The 16,013-nt window shown below is 39.7% G+C and overlaps 1 long non-coding RNA gene across 1 annotated transcript; it reads right to left on the reverse strand.

Moving 5' to 3' along the window:
- Positions 1–351: 351 nt before the first annotated feature.
- On the reverse strand, positions 352–11,203 carry LOC308078842. The gene is made up of 4 exons (XR_013932572.1): positions 10,857–11,203; positions 8,241–8,342; positions 5,289–8,089; positions 352–4,208 (listed from the first exon to the last, which is right to left on the reverse strand). It is a non-coding gene; the product is annotated as an uncharacterized lncRNA (long non-coding RNA).
- Between the last annotated feature and the right edge of the window lie 4,810 nt (positions 11,204–16,013).

A 16,013-nucleotide genomic window follows, 5' to 3' on the forward strand; every position in this document is an offset into this window, starting at 1 on the left:
TAAAAATAAAATCAACAGAAACTAATCAGTGCTTGATTAAATTTGTCATTACACATTTAGTACAGATATCTAATCGTTTAAATGGGTAAAATGTAGCTGGCAAAAGAACAATTCAATTTCCCAATTTAAGGTGCTTATTTTGCTGCATCTTAAAGGGATACTTCACTTTCACATAAAATAAACATTTTAAAAAAATATTAAAAATAAATGAAAAAAGTAATGGAAAAATCACGCCCCCCTCACGCATTAGAGTGTCCTACTAATGTGTGAGGGGGCCGTGATTTTGCCTTAACTTCTTACATTTAATATTTAATTTAATATATTTTTTTAATGTTTATTTTATGTGAAAGTGAAGTATCCCTTTAATTGTGCCTCAATGTAAAAATTCTTAACATACCGGTATTCCAATACAAGCTATACAATGCAACCAAGTAAACAATGGTTCAACAATTCAAATGTAGGCCTATATACAATCTTCCCACTCACCATATTAAAAGGTTTATATTTCATACAAACAATTTTCAAACATCCTATAAGGCTAACCAAACATTTTATATAGGCCTTATTGGGGTTCTGGTAATAAAGGAACTTTCATGGAAATCCTGTAAAAGGAAAACAGATCACATCAGAGGACTGATGACTGAAAAAATCCTATTTTATATCAATTACACACCCCATGAGGCTTTGAATTCATGAAGATTTTCTTGTTTTTGTAGCATTCCTATGCCAATAATATGATGACCGGCGGAGTCTCCTACTGAGTCCCCTATTGACCGATGACCCGGTCATCAAATTATTGGCCCAGGAATGCGACAAAAACTAAAACAACTCTGAATTTAAGTCTTCATGGGGTGAGAAATTGATAGAAAATAGTACATTTTGGGGTGAACTACTCCTTTAAGGTACAGTATGGCATGGATATGCTCTGTGATCCAAATACATTACTCAAATAACTCATTAATCCATCATTTCCTTTTAAGCCGAATATGAACCTGCCTATAAATGTCAATGCCAGAAAGTATTCAATGAGAAACACTATTTTACTACTTAAGTCAATGTAAACCCTGTTGTAGACCTTTTAGAGGATACAAATAAATAGACGCATTACAAATTAAAGGAAAAATAGGGCATTGGTGGCCATTTTGTGGTTCCACAGATCCAGAGCCCATACATTTTTCCCATTGAGTTTTCCAAAAATATTTATATAAATTATTTTAAGCCTAGAATCAAGCCATCCAGGCTCCTTGTGAATCATAACCATAAAACATTTGATTCTGTGAGAGATAGAAATGTGAAAACCGCAAAACAAAGGGTATTTATTAAATATAGTATATCATATAATGAAATATTAAAAACTGTTGAATCAAATGTTTTATGGTTATGATTCACCAGGAGCCTGGATGGCTTGATTTTAGGCTTGAGATAATTGATGTAAATATTGTTTTAAATCTCTATGGGACAAATGAATGGGCTCTGGATTGGTGGAACCACAAAATGGTCACCTATGCCCTATACCAAATGCAGATGCTTCCATACAGGTGAATTGCATGATGCAATTAAGCAGGTAACATACGATCATACACTGTGGCATAATCTCAATTTGAGACCACCGTGTTAGACATGCAGCACTCTCCACCACAATGATCAAAACATGAGGAAAACCCTTTAGAAGTACACATTTCCATTGTACAATACCAAAGCGCATTGAAGCTTTTATGGCAGCTTAGTGTTGTAACACTTTACCAAGTAAGACACCTTTTTCACATCTGAATATTTTAAAATCTTAAACATTCTATCCCAGATTTTCACACCGCCTATGTAAAAAAGCATAAATGCTCAAAACTGTTGTTAGCCACAAGGTGCATTAACCAAGCTTAATAACAAATACAAAAACACCAGTTCTTTTCAGTTTAGCACAATCATTGCATTGATGAAACACGAATGTAAATCTCCATTGTACAAAACAGTTCTACAGAGAAACTCCTCGACAGGTTTTGTAATATACAGTAGAACTGACAAGCACCAATTGTCTATGTAGAGTATATGCTCATCATGAGTTCTTTATTCCACATCTTCATTTGTTGGTCAAATTTACAGCCCTCTAAAATTAAATGGACCCTTATACAAGATATTCAAAAGCATATAAACAAGGGGATGTTTTAGATTTTTGTCCCCTGCAATTACTGAAAGATTTATTAAGTAATGCATACTCTCAATTCCAAGCCATGCATATTCCTCCATATCTAACCAACTTAAATCAAATTATTCTACATTTCTCATGGGCAAACACAACCATTCACTTCTTGTGTGGGGAACATGGGTACATTTTGAGTGTTTTCTCATCTTATTTTATGTACATTTGTCAAGTGTTTTTTGAGGTGACCGGACTGTGTGAATTTCTTGGGGCAGTGGGGGCAGGGGCATGGTTTCTCCCCTGTGTGTATGTACTTGTGCCTTTTTAAATTATTAAAATCAAGGAAACCCTTCCCACAGTAAGGGCACCAGTGCCTCTTCTCCCCATTGTGCCACCTGAGATGCACATTTAGCTCCACCATCCTCTTGAATTTCTTTTCACATAGGCTACAGTCGAACGGTTTCTCACCAGTGTGGATTCTTGCATGGGTTTCCAGATCACGTTTTGTGTGGAAGCCTTTATTGCAAATTTGACAGACAAAGGGCTTAACTCTGCCATGAACCATCTGGAGGTGTTTGGTGAGGCCGAAGCGGTAGACAAAACCCCTGCCACATTCCGCGCAGACGTGGATCTTTCCATTGCGGTGCACCCTGCCATGTCGACTGAGGCCCTTAGCATCTGGAAAGTTCTTCCCACAGAGCAGGCAGGAGAAAGGCTGGCGGCCTGTGTGGAGGCTTACGTGGCTCTCCAAGGCTGCTGAGCTACCGAGGATGCGACCACACTCCCCACACTGGTTCTTGAGCAGACGCCTGCCGATGACTGATAATGGCTGTAGCGGGGAAATGATTGGTGGTGCTCGGCCATGTACGGATTGGACAGGGGCGTTTGGAGGACTGCTATTGTTCGCTGGGCACTGGTTAGAAGTAGAGGTGGGTGCTATGGTCTGAGGCTGATATGGTGGGACAGAGGGCTCAAATTTCAATGGTATAATCAAATGTGGGATACTATTTCTGGAACATCGTTTCAGAGTTGTGGGGGTCTGCCCTTGTGTGTTATTGTTTGCCTGATGTATTGATGACCTTCTACCTCTGGCTTCCATTCTAGGCAGGGTCCAGAAAGCTTTGCCTGTCTGGCATAATTTGTTGATATTTTCTGATTGCCTCAATACATCTTCAGATTCTGATTCATTTTCTGATTGGCCATATTGACCTTCAAACTCAGGTTCATTTTCTGTTTCTTCATTCTCTGTTTTAACCAAGGTTTTAGCTTTTACTGCCCTAGGCACCTGCTGAAGGTTGACTGCTTTGGCTAACTTTTGAGCATTGGTCGTTTCCAAGTTTTTGACATTGGTTGCCTTAGTAAATGTTTTAGCATTGGTTGCTTTAGCTAACTTTTTAGCATTGGCTGCTTTAGTGAACTTTTCTGCACTGGTTACTGTCGCCAACTTCTGAGTATTGGTTGCTTTAGACAGCTTTTTACCATTAGCCAACTTCTGAGCATGGGCCATCTTTTTAGCGTTGGCTGCTTTGGATAATTCTTTAGTACAGGCTGCTTTAGCCAACGTTTTAGTATTGGCTGCTTTAGCCAGTCTAAACTTTTTGGGGCTCACAGCATCTCTAATTAATCTGGGCCTCTTAGCACTAACTGGAGTCGGTTCATTAAATCTTTTTCTATAGCCTTCTCTAGTAGTCCTTTTAGGGCTACCAGTATTCTTACTTAATCTAGACCTCGTAAGACTGACAGGAGAGTGTGTATCATTAGCGGTTTTAAGACTCACGCCATTTTTTGTTAAATCCGATTTTTCAGGACTGACGGGAATCGATTCACAAGAGTTCTTGTTAGTAAAAGAAGTCTTTGTAGGGGTCTCGCCATCTCTATTTAATCTAGCTTTCTTAGCTGTGACAGGTGTAGGTTGTGCTTCTGTCTGTGATACAGGGTTTAGCTCTGTTTTACAGGGCTTTAATTGTGGTTTGCGATGACTGCAGACTCGTTTTAAGTGGGTATTTTTATCCACGACCACCCCTTTCTTGTCATCTTTTCCAACTGTTGTATCCGTAGCACCATTGGAGGGAGCCTAAATGAAAATAAAACAAATTAGAAAAAAATTAGAAAAAGAGGCTGCAACCAAAATATTCATTAAAATACAAATCACACACAGATGGAGCAAAGTAAAAGTAGTATGTCAATTCGGATAAAATATTTTGGGGAGGAAATAGATTTTCTGGACTTTTTTTTGCTTTTTTCCATTGTCATATAGGCAACAAACATTTTCAAAATAGTGAAAATAGCAGATATACAGCTCACGATGCCTCGCAGTGCAGCGTATTTTAAGCTTGTAAATTGGCTATTTTCACATGACACCGTACAACGAAGTAAAACAGCTTAACAGGATTAAAGGGATACTTCACTCCCGCCGGGGGACACATTTAAAAAAAAATATTAAAAATAAATGAAAAAAGTTATGGAAAATTCATGGCCCCCTCACGACACGCAGTGTCCTACTAATGTGTGAGGGGGCCATGAATTTTCCATAACTTTTTTCATTTATTTTTAATATTTTTTTTAAATGTGTCCCCGGCCCGAGAGTGAAGTATCCCTTTAATTGATTTATAGATTATCGAAACTTTTTTTTAAACACACTCTTCTCAATTTTTTGATTATTTAAAAGAGTAATCGATAGAATAATCAATAAGAAAATAACCAATTGTTGCAGCCCTAATTGAGAGTGAACTGTCGAACCAGAGAAAATAGATGCTGGTGGTTCACGAAGAGACACCGTTGACGCAAACATCCTATACTTTGATACAAAAGCATCAAGTTTCTCCTCATGGCTAATTGTGTGCAAATGAGCAATCAACACAGTGCTGTCAACAGAAGTAATAATTTGTGTTCCCATTTTCAAAACTAGCACACCTGGCCAATCACTGTGGAATGCGGGCATGCATTTAGGTTTGTCCTTTTCGGAAAGTTACAACAGAAAAGTCACATTGCATATTTGATCACTATCTGTGAGATAACTGAAAATCACCATCCCAAACAGTGACATTGTTACACTAGAGACAGCACCAGTGAATCTGAATTTGATAACCACTGCTTGAAAAGTTTACTTACTACTACAAGGCAATGTTATTCATAAAACAAACATCGGTATTACCTGTTCCTGAACTTGAGCTATTGGTGTCACTGCCAACTGTGCCAGGAATTGGGCTTTAGTCATCTGTAAATGAGGGTCACACACGTCCTTGGAGATCACAGAAGAGAGCCGTAACAATGCAGCTTGGGTTGATGTTGACTCATCATCTTCAGTTGACGTTGGCTGAGATGATTTAACTGCTGCTGCAGTTTTCTCCTGGACAACAGTTGGCACCTTTGGAGGTACAGAGTTTTGTACCTGCACAGTGATAGATGACTCTTTGGAACTGGGTTGTGTTTCAGCTGGTGATGTCATAGACATGGGGGCAATTTCCTGTTCACATGCAGGTGACATCTGAGATGGCTCGACTGCTGCTACTGGTATCTCTTGGACAATGCTTGGCACGTTTTGTAGAACAGAGGCCTCTGTATGCTTTTTAATGGGTGACTGTTTCAATTTCAAAATGTCTTTTCTTAATGCAGGCAATGATAGCCTAGTCAATTTGACCACTGCAGACATTTTCTTTGGGGAAACAGGAGGTACACTTAGAGGCATTAATGTTTGTGCATTGGTTGACTGTTTCAAACTTGAACAAGTTTCTGTGGATGCAGTTGTCATTTTTGAATCTGCAGCATTGGTTTTGGTTGAAGCCAAGTTGTCACTCTTTTGGGACAAGGTTGTAGCTAAATTGTCTGTTGAAGTTTGTGTAGACAAAGTACAGGGTTGAGCTAAAGGCACTGCTACAGTTTTTGGATCTTCAGAATTGGTTTTGCTTGATGCCAAATCGTCACACTTGTGGGACAATGTCGTAGTTAAATTAACTGTTGAAGTTTCTGTAGACACGGTAGAACTTGAGTCCTGTGATGACAAAGGAGAGGGTTGAGCTAATGGCACTGCTACAGTTTTTGAATCATCAGCATTGGTTCTGGATAGTGTCAAATTGTCACACTTTAGGGACGATGTTGTAGCTAAATTGACTGTTGAAGTTTGTGTAGACACGGTAGAGCTTGGCTGCTGTGATGACAAAAGACAGGGCTGATCTAATGGCACTGCTACAGTTTCAGTGGATCCTGCTGAATGTTGTTGCACTGGCAGCACAACTGTCTGTGGGGCTGTGGTGGACTGTTGTTTGCCTGGTGTCACAGCTGACATCTGCCGTTTAAATACAATTATTTGAGGCCGTGAATTCCCTGAATGGCTGGATGAGTTGGCAGTTGCCTGTGAAGGGGCACTGGACAATGATTGGGTGGGTGTAACAGCCATTGTCTTTAAAGTTACAGTGGGAACAGTTGGTTGGGTTTCACCATCAGCTGTATAAACTCTAGGTGACCAATTCTTCTGTGCGGATACAACTGTCGAGATGACGGTTGAGAGTTGTGTACGTGAAAGGGCTGATATCATACAGGGACCATATGAGGACAATGATCTTGGCATGACAACTATTTTCGGAGGGGTCACACGTGGAAACTTTGGAGTCACCACCATTATTCGACGACCATTCGACAGCATTGCTGTGGGTCCAGTACTTTTGGGAGAAACAATAGTATAATGTTTTGGGATGACAAGAGTCTTTACTTGAGCTACAGTATTTGATTGTTGATTTGGAGACCCAGCTGTACTTTGCAAATCGACTGGTGGTTGGGCTATTGCTGGCTCTTCTGTTGTAGGTAGCTTGGCTACCGTTTGCTGAGTTACAGTCGACGAGTGTAGTGTTGGTGTAGCTGAGGTTTCAGGGGCTCCAGGGACAGATTGTTGATCTGTAACTAAAGAAGAAGTTTGCGAGGTAACCTGAGATGGAGAATGTTGGGGTTTGGCAAGTGGTGATGTGGTCTGCACACTTGACTTGTTTCCTATTGTTGCATCATCATCCTCCTCAAAGGTTTGAACATTCATGGCTTCAATTAGTAGCATTGCATCCTCAAGAGTTGGATATGAGATTGAGCGTTTCCTTGGTTGTGATTTGGGGGGCTCAGTTGAAGAGGTCTTCAATGCCTCAATAACTGATGGAATTTCAAGTGAGGGCTGAGTTACCTCATCTATTTGCTCCGGTAGCTGCTGGTATTTAGATAGATTTGGTTTTACTGACAAATGTTCTCCTTCAGGAAATGGTGAAAGTAGAGAACAGTCCTCAGTTTCTTCCATGTGTGCTGAAGGAGGGTTGACTGTCTTGTGGGCTGTGGGAACAATATTTTGTGGAGATTTAATAATCTCTTCTGCTTGCTGTTTAAATGTAGACGGTCTTGGTTTCTTTAATGGGCGCCCTCTTCTGGGTAATGTTACAGTAGCAGGAGGAGGATATACCTCAATCTTATCCACTCTTGCTGAAGTGGAATGTTCGGTTTCCTGATCTACAAGAACATCAGTGGGTGGAGACTGAACCTTATTTTCAACTGGGTGTAGGGGAGATTTAATGTGTTTGGCAATCTTTGGTGGTCTCCCTCTTCTTCGCTGTGGCAATGAATCAGGCTGGACAACCTCTGCTATGCAATCTTCTACCGCTGGACTACCAGATGGTTTCTCCTTTGTGAGGGTAGTTGTCTCTGGCAGATTTTCTGTTGGGGAGGCCACTAATATCAATGCTGATATCGACTGCTGTTCCATCTTCTCCAGTGGAGGAGGTGTGACGACTGGTGGATGCTCCGGTCCAGAGGCCTGGCTGCGAGTTCCTCTCTCACAACTCAGCTCATTGTCCCCTGCTGTATCTTGTGTGTCTGGGGCCTCTAAAGTGTCCCGTTGATCTTGCTGAAGGGCAGTATGTTCTCTGTTTGAAGATGGCTGGTCAATGGGATGTTTTTCTTCAAAGGTAATGTGATTGAGTGCACCTAGGGACAGAGGTGATTGAGGAAAGTTACACAGGGAAAACAAAAAGCGTTTGAGGATTCATTAATTACATTTTTGGATAACTGAAGAGCTACTGTATAGTTTGTGTATCTATTCAATTTTGTCTTTGTTGGAAAGGCATAATTTCTTTACCTGAAAGTTGATTTCCATCTCCATGGATCTCAAGCTGTTGCTCCCCCTCCACAGCCTCCTCTGTCCCGCTGTAAATCTCACCCACTTGCAGAGGAACAAGGTCTTAAAAAACAAAGATACAAAGATACGAAGGCAACAGTTAACAATTAGATCAAAAGCTTGATTTAATAAAAGTTAGTGAACTGTGTGGCGCTGCAATTATGACTGCATGATATTGAGAATATATCAAAACAAACATTTATTTTAAATTGTATTTCTTTTTTATTTTAAAATGTTGCACACAGAACCAGGAGATAACGTGATCCAAAGATGTACTGCTCCACTCACTTCCTGGTTAAAGTATTTGGGAAATAATCTGTATCTCTGCTCCTGTGTTTTACTATGTATTTTTGGCGAGACATGCTATTCTCAGCGGCGTATAACAAGCAAATGGGAGGTTGCAGTGACTTTTTTCTTCTTTCGCGGAAGCACAGTGAAAAGCAAACGTATCAGTCGGGCGGCCATATCAGGGGGCCATATCAGGGGGCGGCCATAGCTGAGTGGTTAGTGAGCCCGCCTAGGGAGCCAGAGGCCCTGGTTGCCCCAGGTTTGATTCCAGGCCACGCCAGCATATGTGTCAATGAAATGAAATTTGTCCCTGAGCAAGACTCTTAACCCCTAATTGCTCACAGGCCCTCATTGGAAACAAGCCCGCAAGGACTTTCATGAACGTCCTGTTAAAAGGAATTATCCTTAGTCCTGGGACCTTCGTCAGTGTTATATGGGTGGATCACAGACAGACATTGCTTTTATAGGGCTCCCGATCAGCTCAGCTCAGGTGCTGAGGATCACTACTCAGGGTCAAGATTAGTAGTTTTGTACTATTTTGTAATGTTTTTCGAAAAATATTTTCAAGACATTTCTAACATTGCTAATATGTGTAATAGTCTGAACAATGAATTTCATGATTTCAAATGTAACACTGTTTAACCCTAGATTTGTTGTCTGCAATGATATGTCCACGCCCCACCATTGCCAAGTGGTAAGTTGATTTGTTGATATATAAAAAACTGTAAAGATAAATAAAAAAGGCACTTCTTGATTATTCAATTTATCAAAAAAGGTAATCGATAGAATAATCACTAAGAAAATAATTGATACAGTTGCAGCCCTACATTATACGACTACTCAACATATATTTAATGGGGGTGAAAGTGATTATTTTGTTAGAATATGCTATATTGTGTTTGCTCAGTAACAGGGGTCTCCCTGAAACTTCAAGTCGTTAGTAAACAGAGAGTACATCAGGTCAGGATACCAATTTCATCCAATCAGGAGAGAGAACTAATACAGGATATACAGGATAAACAAGTAAAATTGGAGGTGATGAAACAAAGAAACAAGCAGACAAATTTTGAATTGCCACACTATCGAAATTGAAGCTGATAAATGGGTTCTTTCTCCTGATTGGATGAAATTGGTGACCCACATTTTCTGTTCACTAACCACCCCGGCCAGCATCCGTATTGTGGGGAAAGCTTCCGCTGCAAACAGCAGATCGACGCGTTGCATTGTGAGCTTGTAGATCGGCTATTTTCAGCTAAAGCTTTCCCCACAATAACAGAAAACACACTAGTAGTATTAAACCCTGGGGGTCTCCGGTTACCCATATGGGGTTAAAGTGGTTAAAACACTTTATAATCCTCATAATGAGTGTTCGATAAGCACGCCCACTACATTAATCAAGTTATCGCATGGTAAATGATCTTTCAACGTCCTCCTCTTTATTAACAATCTTATACATCCAAAACACATCAGGTAATCAAGCAACACATTCATCAACATGAAGGACATGGACAATACAGAAAAAGAACAAAACAAAAAAAAGATTCTCTTTCAACGGTCTGGCTCTAACGTTACATCACATCCAGTGTATTGAACAAAACAAGAAAACAATAAGTTTGTACACTATACAGCGCACTTTAACGTGTATTTATGAACAAATAACGTTACTTCTTAAACGTTTTGGCACTGCTTTTAAATGTGAATGTTGTAGCAGAGCTATTAATAGTAGTAGCCTATATAATGTATCTACTGAAATTGGTTGGTCAATTTCAAAATACAGTGCCGTTAGTAACAAGCTAACGTTAGCCAACCAGTGTTGCCATGTCTGCTTATTATAAGCAACTTTGGGCTTGTTTTTCTGTGAAGTTGCTTGTAAATATTGGAAGTTGCGGGTTGCGGTTTTTGGGCTTGTTTGTAAAGTGCTTATTTGGGCTTGTTTCCTAATGTTTTTTAAACCAGTGGTTCATTTTGAAGTCAAGGACCCCCAAATGAAAATGCTTAGACTGCGGACCCCATATGAAAATATTTTAAGTCAGGGACCCCCTACAAGATTGGTGTTGTTAAATGTTTCAAAAAAATAATCCACATATTTTCCAAAAAAAATCAAGATGTTTTAAAATTAATTTATTTTAAATAAATTAAAAACTTGTGAGCTTGTATATTGGCTATTTTCAAATAGCCAATGTATATGTTTAAAGGGCGAAGGGCTCGCTTCTTTGGGGCTTGTTTTCATAGACCTGGTTGCTTGTTTCTCTCGCAAAAGCATAGCCAACTGAACTGAACTGAACTCACCACATTGGATCGCAGTATCACATCTGTCCGTAACGTTGCGTCGTGGTCCTGTTCGTGGCTCAGATTCACGTCCTCCGGCGTCTCTGGCTTTCTCAAAGCGTCTACATTTTGACTTGAGGTCCTCGTTTTCCTTCTTGATCTTCGACATTTCTGCCTTTAACTCTTCCACCATAGTTTGGAAAAGTTGCGACGTCTCCGCGACCGCACTCCTCAGCATGCCGTCCATCACGCTGGCGTAACGCGACTGAAACTCGTCTCCCGACATGATGATACGGAGTTATTCCGTGTTCTGGTTCTTTGTTCTTGAACGGCTAACGATGATATTAATAACTGCTAAACGTGTTGAAATGGCCTCAACAGACAGCGGTCGCGTTTCTCTTTAGTGACGCGTTGTTGGGCAAATCAAAGCCCGGATATCCGGTAGTAGATTTCAAAATAGTGTTCTTCTTCGTTGATTTTCCTTGAAGTTCACACTGCCACCTACTGAAACAACACCAACGGTGCACCACTACAACTAGTCTAGGACCTGGCTAAGATATGTATGCACTTAATTTAGGAGAGAATATCTCAACTGTTCTTGGCTAATATGACCCCAGGGAACAACTTAGGAACTGTGACTAATTCTCTATCCGGGACGAAATACCCGAAAATGACCACGCCCTTTTTAAAATGACCATAGCCGGTGCACTACTTCCAACATGGGTCTATCTGCTAAACCGTTGGAGCTACAGATTTACTGAGGTGCTCAAAATGTTCAGAATACTTGTTGTTGTTTAGGGAAACATAGTAAAGTGTAAAATTTCGAATTTGCTATTTGACAGAACAGCTAAAAGAAACGTATTACAGTCCAGGGCCATAGGGATATTTTTGCGCAAATCAATCTAAGAGCACCACATTTGTCCCAGATGTAACCCAGGGCATGCTCTAATGATTTAGTAAGGGCGTCCGAGCCAGCGACCTTCAGGGTCATCATAGTGGCCAAATCCAATATGGCCGCCACCTGACAACGTTTTTGGCTATAACGTTTGAACCACATTTTGAGCTATGAATGCAAACTTGGTGTCTAAATCATGTTTTTCGACAATTAGAAACATGTTTGAATGCTTATCTTTATGATTTTATCTATCTAGAGGACACTAATTTGATTATCACAAATATGGCCACTATGTTCTGAAACAACCAATGTATCTTACAATGTAATTTTATTGAAACAAGAATGATTTAACAGTAGAACTAATTCCTATGATGATAGACCTACAGCTACAGCTAATACAGTATGTTCAACAATGCTCAGCATAAAATGTAATACTATATAGTATTACTATTCTATACACCATTGACTAGTATGATATCATACAGTACTAGTCACTAGCCACTGTCAGGATTCATCTACTCTGCTGTGGCCACCACGGCTCTTGCCGGCGTATAGTTTATGATTATGACCATATACTCCAATCTTTGGCCATGGAAAGTCGATCTTTTCAGGCTCCAAAGTAAGGGTGACCAGAGTTTCTTTCAGATACCTGCACTCCTTTTCCCATAGTCAGGGAAGGCTGATGTTGGTCAAATGGTACCAGGTCCCTTGAGAAACTTCCTCCCACCCAAGCTGCACTGATTCAGCATGTCAGAACCTGGGAACCTTACTGGACCCATCTTGCAGACGCCAGTAAAGCTTGCGCCATCCTCCTCCACTGTGGCTGAAAAAGTCATGTAGTGGACACAGCAAATGCTGCAAAACTGGAGTCTGTTGCATCACAATATATAGATGTTGTATGATTAGGACATTAAAAACAGTCATCACCCCGAGGAATCAAAAGGACTGAGTACATGCAACTCTGTGTGTGTGTGTGTGTGTGTGTGTGTGTGTGTGTGTGTGTGTGTGTGTGTGTGTGTGTGTGTGTGTGTGTGTGTGTGTGTGTGTGTGTGTGTGTGTGTGTGTGTGTGGTATGTATCAGTTATTGCAGAGCTGTTCTGTTGTTGTAGTAACACCAAGACACATTCCTAGCAACATTTTGTTGTTTAGCAATTCAGTTTTCTGATTCTAATTTGAACATATTGTTCTAATTTCATACACCTTTGACTATTATGATAGTATTCACTTTATGCTGAGCATTGATGTGCATACGGTACTGGCTGTTGCTGTATCCTTTGGATTCTATAGTCATATTATGTTGTTTTGATAAGATTACATTGTTTTCTCTAGTTTGATCTTAACTCATTCCTACAACTACTGTATACACTCAATCTGGATGAAACTTTATGTTACATAACATGTTTGGTATAGTGGCCATATTTGTAATAAGCAAGTCAGAGTGCTCTAGATGGATTCAATCATAAATATGAGCATTCCGATGTGTTTCTAATGCTCAAAAAGCATATAGTAGACACCAAGTTTGCCAAAAATGACAAAGATTAAGGTAAGTGAAACACATTTGCAAAACTAATATTTCTTTGAAATATGCAAAATAGAGGTCCAGCCACACCCAGTCATAAAGATAAGCATTCCAACATGTTTCTAATTGTCAAAAAACATGATTTAGACACCAAGTTTGCTCATTTATAGCTCATCTGGTTCAAAAGCTTTAGCCACAACCTTTTTCAGGTGGTGGCCACATTGGATTTGGCCACAATGATGACCCAGAGCACTGCTGGCTCAGGTACCCTTGCTAAATCATTAGAGCATGTCCTGGGTTACATCAATTTAGGTGCTTTTAGACTGATTCACACAAAATTATTCCTATAGCCCTGGACTGTAATATGTTGGCAGTTTCTTTTGCGTTTTTTAGCTGTTCTGTCATAAATAAATAGAAATAATACACTTTACTATGTTTCCCTAAACATAAGTATTCTGAACATTTTGAGCACCTCAGTAAATCTGTAGCTCCAACGGTTTAGAAGATAGAGCCATGTTGGAAGTAGTGCACCGGTTATGGTCATTTTAAAAAGGGCGTGGTCATTTTCGGGTATTTCGTCCCGGATAGAGAATTAGTCACAGTTCCTAAGTTGTTCCCTGGGGTCATATTAGCCAAGAAGCCAACATATCTTAGCCAGGTCCTCTACTAAACCACCCACCAACAATTGCTCAGTGGTGGAAAAAGTACTCACATTTCTTACTTTTAACTCACATTTCTTTCGTAAAAATACGGCAACGTGGAAATACTTTGTTCCGTGTTTCCTGCTATTTTATATTTTGATGACAGTGTCACACAAAAGTGTCAAAAATAGCCATGTACAAGATCACAATGCACTGTGATTCGACACGAGAGCTTGTAGATCTGCTATCTTGGCCATTTTTGTTAATGTGCACCTAAACGACATGCCCAAAATAAGGATGCCAGGTTGAAAGTCTTTCTGTGGGTTTTATCAATATTTAATCTATGGAAAGTAAGAGCCTGTGCCCATTGATCCATTGGAACACAAGTAATTTCTATTTCTTGAAAAGTAACAGTTTTGCACAGATTTCCACTTGACAGTGACAATATCATATCATCCATAGGCCTATTTGTTGCAACCTGGGACAGAAAAAATTCTTCATGACATCATGACTGTAAACACACACACACACACACACACGCACACGCACACGCACACGCACACACACACACACACACACACACACACACACACACACACACACACACACACACACACACACACACACACACCAACATTGTATACCCCAGCTGACATTGTTGAATATGTGTTCCATAGGAAATTAATACATTTTTAACCCAAAAGAATGTCCCTTTTTATCAGCTCCAGAACATATTCCATGTAACAATATCACATACTGGTAGACACAGTTATTGCTAAGGGATATAGGTCCAGTGGGTACCAGGTTTTTCCCAAAATGTGAAACAATAAAAATAAATGTACGTTTGGAAAATGGTTGGATAATGTAAAGTATATGATTTGAACATGCATGGTACATCATACATCATTATCAATTTCTTGTTTATCCCCAAAATTACTGGGTTTTGCAGCAATTTGTAGCAATTGTAGAAGTATTGGGCCTTAAATGACAATGTAATTAAAATATGATAAATATATTATGTATTTGGCTCCTTTGGAATTGGAAAATGGTGTGAAATAATGAAAAGTATACATAAATGTACCCTCCAACTTCTTGTTTATGCCCATAATGACTGGCTATCCACAGGATTTGTAGCAATTGTAGAAATATTAATGTCAAACGTTCAAGCATCTGCAAACTTCTGACCATTTCCCAAATTCTTTATTTAGGAACCCTCAATTTTAGCGCCCTCTCTTCTGCTGAGAGACTATTGAACACCCATTTTGTAAATGTAAATTATTGTTTCTATATAGCCTACGTAAAATAAAATGAACATAGATTAGAATATCCCAGGACTTTTTTGGAATATTCTTTTACTTTAATGTCTGACTGTACCTCGTGCTGTTTACATTTCTGACTAATAAAGTAGTCAATTAATCAATCAATCAATCAATCAAATATCACATTATATTTACTGCTCAGTACTCACCTCCGGTTTAAAGCCCGCCTACTGTAGGCGCTATTTTCCACCCTAACATACATGCACACACACAGACCATATCCGTATCCTCTCTAGACCGGATCTGCAACCTGAAAATTGAATATGATCAGGGTCTAATTGAATGGGGGAAACGGGGTTCCACAAGACTGTCTATTTACGCGACCCGTAGCTTGGGTTTGTCTTCAGGGTTGCCATGTCCGCTTATTATAAGCTACTTTGGGCTTGTTTTTCTGTAAAGTTGCTCATAAATATTGGTAGTTGCGGGTTGCGGGTTGCGTTTTTTTGGGCTTGTTTCTAAAGTGTAGTTGCTTATTTGGGTTTGTTTCCAAATGTCGTTTAAACCAGTGGTTTTTAAACATTTTCATGTCAAGGACAATATGTATTCTGAAAATATTGTGTGCCAGCGACCCCCATACAAGATTTGTGTTAAAATGTTTCTAAAATGTTACAAATTTATTATTATCCCATTTAAAAAAAAATAGCAGATCTACAAGCTCACAACTGAGCTTGTAGGTCGACTATTTTCAAATAGCCGTAACCTAAAGTCGTTTCTTTGGGGCTTGTTTTCATCAGTGCATAGATGGCACTGGTTTTCATAGACCTGGCTGCTTATTTCTCTCGCAGCAGAACCTGGCATGTTTGT

This window comes from Gymnoscopelus braueri (assembly GCF_963280865.1).
Source record: "Gymnoscopelus braueri genome assembly, chromosome: 2".
Classification (NCBI taxonomy): domain Eukaryota; kingdom Metazoa; phylum Chordata; class Actinopteri; order Myctophiformes; family Myctophidae; genus Gymnoscopelus; species Gymnoscopelus braueri.